We start from the raw sequence: 6,296 nt of genomic DNA on the forward strand, positions 1-6,296 counted from the left end.
GAACCCAGAAATGGTGAGCTTGAGGCCCCATGAGGATTTACGTCGTAGGAGATTGTCCTTTCTCATCTGGATGTCCTGAGCATGGTCATCAATAGGATCCAACTCCGTGGCGTTTGAATACGACTTCCACTTCCAGGAAGTCTGTGTGATAGGAGACAGAGAATGGGGGGATTGAAAAGTTAGAATCCCTCAAAGTCCACCTTTAAGCCAGGCTCTTCCAAGACATATTATTCAAGCAAAGGGAGATCATTGTGTATTGTTTGCTGCCCTCTGTAGAGCTCCTGGATTCCCAGTGCCTAGAGCAGGGCTTGGCACATAGTAAGCACTCAATAAATATTGAACTCAAAAAATACCTGGTTAAATGCATGAATGACCAAAAGCTGATAGAGTACCATCTGCTACCTCTCCTCTGCAACCTTATGGGAACTTTCTGTCTCCCCTGGGCAAATCTCGATCAATCAGAATGTGTGTGGTCTGACAGTTCTGTTTAACTGAATGTTCCATGTCTCTCAGCTCCGCATCCAACTTAGTCCTTCACCTTGGCACCTCCTCTCTACCCCAGAATTTAAACATGGAAGGGGAGAAGATAGCCCTCCTTCTTCCATTCCCTGCAGAAACCCCAAACCCAGGTATGTCCCCGGATCTGACCAGCCCCCAGCCCTGCAACTCTACGTCCCCAAAGATGCCCATCCCAGGCCCAGTTTCAACTCTTCTACCCTGGTCAAGCTTTGAGGGCTGCCAAACTACAACTCCCAGAATCCTCCTGGCCCCAGAAGAGGTGGAGCTTCCTAGTTCAGCCCCACCTTAGCTGGTTTCCCCTGCATTCCTGTGTTGTCCCTCCCAGGTGACAGGCTGCCAGCCAGAGCATACCCAGATTATACCCTGACCAAAGAGGTGTCAGGTTGTACACTGTTTCCAGAGCCAAATCCCACCTCCACTCCTAGCCTTGGCTTTTCTCTTCTTAAGGAGAGAGGACACTGCCATCCAGGGACTTTCCCAAAACCCTTTCTCTGCCATCTTCTGCCCCCTCCTCCAAGAAGTCTGTCCTGATTTTGCTGCCTGTTCTCAGACTCTCTGGCAGCTCTGTCTAATAGAACTTTCTGCAATGATGGAGGTGTTTTATATCTGCACTGTAACATTAGCCATAGATGACTATGGAGCATTTGAAATGTGGCCAGTGTGACTGAGGAATTGAACTGTAAATTTAATTTTAATCAATGTAAATCTAAATAGCCATATGTGCTATGGCTACCACATTGGACAGGATAACTCTAGGACCCACATGCTCCTTTGGCAAAGGCCATACGTGTGCATTTTGGTCAGTGCATATTTATCCATTTTGTTTCTCTATAAGTTACCTGCTTCTTAATGGTGAAAGCCAATATGATCTTCGAAATGGTTTCCCTCAGTAGCAGGTCTTTTCCCATACCGTGCTCTCTGTCTTAACACTTTGCCCGCCACCTACCCATCATCTGTAACAACTACAGATCTTAGCTGTAAGGTCAACTCCCCTGAGAAGCCACCCCTGACTACATTCCTGACCACCATGCTGCGGCCTCTGAGTCTTCTACCCACCTCTAAAGCACTGACAACTCTGTAGTATAATTGTCCAATTACTTCTCTGACTCACTTTCTAGACTGTGAGCTCCTTGGGAGCAGAGAGTAGCACAGAACCTGAAACAGAGTTAACACTCAATAAATATCCATGGAATTCAACGTTGAATACATGTTTTCACATGATACAGTTTAGCGCCTGGTTCACAGTAGTGGTACTAATGAAAGATACCATTTATTGAGCCAAGTACCTTGTCTGTGCTGTCTTATTAAATGCCACAACAATCCTATAAGAGATGCTCTATTATTATCTCCTTTTTACATAGGAGAGATCTGAAGCTTAGAGAGATTAAGTAAATTGCCCAAGGCCACACAGCTCTCAGGCTAGGTTCCCTGGAAAACAGAGCCCAAGGCAAAACTTCCATGTTAATGTTTTCTTGGGGCCCAACAAAAGTGAAGGAAAAGAAAAAGGACTAGGAGGCAGGGAAGGAGAGAGAACATATACAACACATGCCCTACTGGGTTGGCCACAGCATCTCCAAAAAAAAAAAAAACATTGCTGGGAGTTCCATCACTCAGGGCATCTCTGCAGAAGCCACAACACTGCAGGGATGAAGGGCAACAACTTCATCTGCTGGCACATCCCGTCTCCTGTCTGCTATTACTCACAGTTGGGCCCAACCGCTCACTTCTGGGTTGAGTTACCTCCGCCTCCAGGCAACTATGAGAGGAGGCAGCTCCACACAGTTTCACCTGAGTCTGGAAAAGGAGGCATCAGAGGCCCTCCCTCCCCTGCCAAGGGTCAGGTCAGGCTGACTTGGACGACAGCTGGGGATATTGGAAGACTGGGCCACAACTCAGGCCATGTCACTGCAGGCTGAGCTGGCCAAGTGACTGCAGCAACTGACCCAGGCTGCCTGCAGGGGAAGGCGAGCAGAGGCTGGATGGCGTCCAGTGCCGCTGGGTGGCCGGGGAAGGACGGAGCTGAGCACACCTGAGAAGGTGCATCAGCCAAGCCTGATAAAGCTAGTAAACATCAGAACTGGGATTCTCATCCAGTTCAGACTAACTCCAATGCCCTCAACGAATACTGATTGAAAGAAAAAAAATGAATGATTGAATGAACAGGAAAGAAAACTCTGGCAATCATCCATTCCAGACGCCTTCATTTTACAGAGGGAGACACTGTGGCCCAGAGAGGCAGCGATGCCCTCGCCAAAGTCACACTGAGTGTAGGTGGCAGAGCTGGGACTTGATCGAACCCTCCTGATTCCAACAGCACCCAACTGGTATGTGTTCTTTTGTCATGCCAGCATTTATAGCATTATAGTGACACCTCTTTTTTTTCCCAGCTCAGCATCCATCCCCCATCTTCTGGTAACAGTCCCTCAATTTTCATCCTAGAAACCACCCCATCCCCTACCTTCACTCTATGTAGTTCCAGTGAGGTGAACCTTGTGACATCCCTACCCTACCCCCAATCTCCAATCCTCAACTCCCAATCCTAGAGCACAGGAGCTAGGACGCAGGTCTGGCCAATCAGAACATGCCATTTCTCTGGCCACAATGATTGGCTCATGGGGGCACATGACCCAACTTTGTCCAATGAAAATTCATCACATTTGCCGCAACTAGGTGCAAAGAAGAGCTTTATTGTTTCCCCTCTGGGGTTGCTAAGCATCAGAAGTTCAGCCTGGAGCCACCAACAGCCAACACTGTGAGAGAAAATGTGCCTGCGAGTCAAACCAACCCAGCAGAAAACAACTGAGAGATGGAGATAGAGAGAGAGGTCCTGAAGACACCACGTGTTCACCTGGCTCCAGCTGTGCTTACAGCTGTACCATAGAATTTTCAGTTATGTAAGCCAATCACATGGCTCATTTCTCCTTGAGCCAGTTGGAGTTGTACTTCCAGCACACGCAGCAAAAGCCCAGACAGATACCTACTCTGTGCCAAGTCTTATGCTGGATGCTGGGAATAAAGCTTTTATAGATCCAGTGCCCATAACTTTCTGCCAGTTCATAGCCTGCAGGGAAGATCCTTGGGTCCCAGAGAATTGTGTAAATCTGTTCCTAGGACTAGAATTACCAAGAGAGAAAGGCAGAGAGCACAGTGGCCAGAATGTCAACACCTGATGTTTCATTGTAGGTCGGTTAATCCCTATTGATGCCTTCTCCTACCCAGGAAACACCAAACCCTCACCCCATCTTGATTTGGGGCTGGCTTTTCCCTCTTTGCCCAACCCACCTAGCAGCCCGGAGTGAAAGGCTGTTGACTTATGGAACTGGGAAGGCGCGCATGCGCGCGCGCACACACACACACACACACACACACACACACACACACACACACACACACACACACACACCCGCAGACCAGCTTATCACACACCTGGGCTTTGTTTGCCAACTTGAAGGTTTCCTTCAAAGAGAACAAGACATCTTACAAGGTCACAGGCTTATGTCTAACACCGGAGCCTGAGCAGAAGAGGCCACATTAGAGGGTCTTGACCTGAAGCGTGGTAAGTCTGGAAGGAAGATTGATCTGAGGTTAGGAGCGGGGAGAGAGAAAAGTATTAACCAGGGGCCATAATGGGTTTCGGGGGTCCAAGAGGCTCTGAAATTACATACGTGTGTGTGTGTGTGTGTGTGTGTGTGTGTGTACGCAAGCCTGCATGGGGAAATGGAGCCATAGTTTTAAATCATATTGTCAAAGGACTCTGTCACCTCCAAAAGGTTAGTCCCACTGGTGTAGACATGGCCATCCCTTTGCAGATGCGTGTCTTATGCTGTTCAGGCTGCTATTAACAAAGTACCATAGGCCGAGTGGCTTATAAACAACAGAAATTTATGTCAGTCCCAGAGGCTGGGGAATCTAAGATCAAGATGGAGGCAGATTTAGTGTCTGGTGAGAGCCCACTTCCTGGTTCGTACATGGCCATTTTCTCGCTGTGTCGTCACGTGGCAGAAGGGGAGAGGGAGCTCTCCGGGGTCTCTTTCATAAGGGCACCGATCCCATTCATGGGGGCTCCACCCTCATGACTTCATTACCTCCCAAAGGCCCCACCTCCTAATACTATCACCTTGAGGGGTAGGATTTCAACATATGAATTTTGGGGGAGACACAAACATTCATTCCCTTGCAATGGTGAAATTGAGGCCTAGAGCCATTACATTACATAATTTGGCTCGGCTCACATGCCAACTTGTTACAGAGCCTGAAATAAAACCAGAAAGCCAGCTTACCTGGCTGTGCCAATGGAGACGAAGACAAGGGATGCAAGTCAAAGTCCTCCCCAGGCCCGACGTGCCCATCTTCAGATCTCAGCCTGGATACCACCTGGCCCTCAGGTTGGATCAGGCACCCCTCCTCTGGGCTTGCTCTGGGCTTTCTCTTGGTGTGGAGCTGTGCCTTTACGCACCTGTTAACTGATGGGTTGGTGAAATACACATCTCAAACTTCACTTAGGCTATGACACATTCAGATATTCGGATACCTGCCCCTCTGCCGGCTGAGTGGCTCAGTTGGTTAAGAGCTCGCTCAAGAGTTTGAGCTCTGAGCAACAGCGGTTTGATGCCTGGCCCAACCTGAGCTGCCGCTGAGCTGCCAATAGGTAGCAGGATGGCTCAGCTGAAATAAATAAATAAATAAATAAATAAATAAAACAGATACCTGCCCCTCTCCTAGCAAGCCTGCACCCACAGCTTCCCCATCTCAGTAATGACAGTTCCCCCATCGCAAATGCCAAGGTCAAAAGCCCTGGAGGCGCCGTTGCCTCCTCATGGTCTCTCACACTCCAAGTCCACTCCATCAGCAAATCCAATTGGCTTGACCTTTGACCTTCAACATAGATCCAGAATCCATCCACTCCTTGCCACTGCCCTCTCTCTCTGCCCTCCATCCCATCCAGCACTGTCTCTCACCTGACTGACTGAAGGTGCCTCCTGATTGCTTCCCCCTTGGTCTCCCTTCCGCCCATTCTCCACCCAGCAGCCAGAGTGATCTTTTTCAAATACAAGAGAAAGTCATGTCACACCCTTGCTCAAGACCATCCACAGACTCCCCATCTCACGCGGAAATCAAACGTCAGAGACCTTCATTGCCTACCTACCAGGCCTTCCACTCACCCCTTCCTCATTCCTCCCAGTCACCTGGGCCTGTTTGTTTCCTCACGTGCCAAACACATGCTCACCTCAGGGCCTTTGCACCTGCCCTCCCTCTGCCTGGAATATCCCTCCTCCCACAAATCCACATGACTGCCTCCCTCAGCTCTTGCTCAAAGGTCACCATTGGCGCTTTCCATGCCCATCCCCCAATCACTCACCATCCCCCTTCCCTGCTTCGTTTTTCTCTCTAGCCCTTAACATCTGGCATCTTATTTATGGACTTATTTCCTTACTGTCTCTCTCTTCCACTAGAGTGTAAGGTCCGCGAGGACAGCACTTTCATCTGTTTTCCTCGCTGCTAAATTCCCAGTACCTAGAACAGTTCCTGGAACATAGTAGATACTCAATAAATATTTATTGAATGGATAGATGGCTGGATGGACCATGTTGTTCTACCCTGTTTGCCTGTCTTGCCCACAGAACTCTCAAGTCCTTGAGGGCAGGGACTGTTTTCTATTCACCACTGTATCTATAAGGGTCACACAGGGCTGAACACATAAAAGTATTTGACGGTTAAACTAACCCCTTAATATCACTTTGGGCATAGGGCCCAGAGTCGGGAGCCTGATTCTCTGA

At 48.9% G+C, this 6,296-nt stretch overlaps 1 long non-coding RNA gene across 2 annotated transcripts; it reads right to left on the minus strand.

The window, feature by feature from the left end:
• Nucleotides 1-13: 13 nt before the first annotated feature.
• LOC109378405 (uncharacterized) lies at nucleotides 14-5,539 on the minus strand. Of its 2 annotated transcripts, none has more exons than XR_002122985.1 (4): nucleotides 5,478-5,539; nucleotides 4,800-4,982; nucleotides 4,001-4,081; nucleotides 14-141 (listed from the first exon to the last, which is right to left on the minus strand). It is a non-coding gene; the product is annotated as an uncharacterized LOC109378405 (long non-coding RNA). The 2 variants fall into 2 exon arrangements; XR_002122984.1 differs by having other exon boundaries at nucleotides 3,946-4,081.
• Between the last annotated feature and the right edge of the window lie 757 nt (nucleotides 5,540-6,296).

This window comes from Hipposideros armiger, unplaced genomic scaffold (genome assembly GCF_001890085.2).
Source record: "Hipposideros armiger isolate ML-2016 unplaced genomic scaffold, ASM189008v1 scaffold_1954, whole genome shotgun sequence".
Taxonomy (NCBI): domain Eukaryota; kingdom Metazoa; phylum Chordata; class Mammalia; order Chiroptera; family Hipposideridae; genus Hipposideros; species Hipposideros armiger.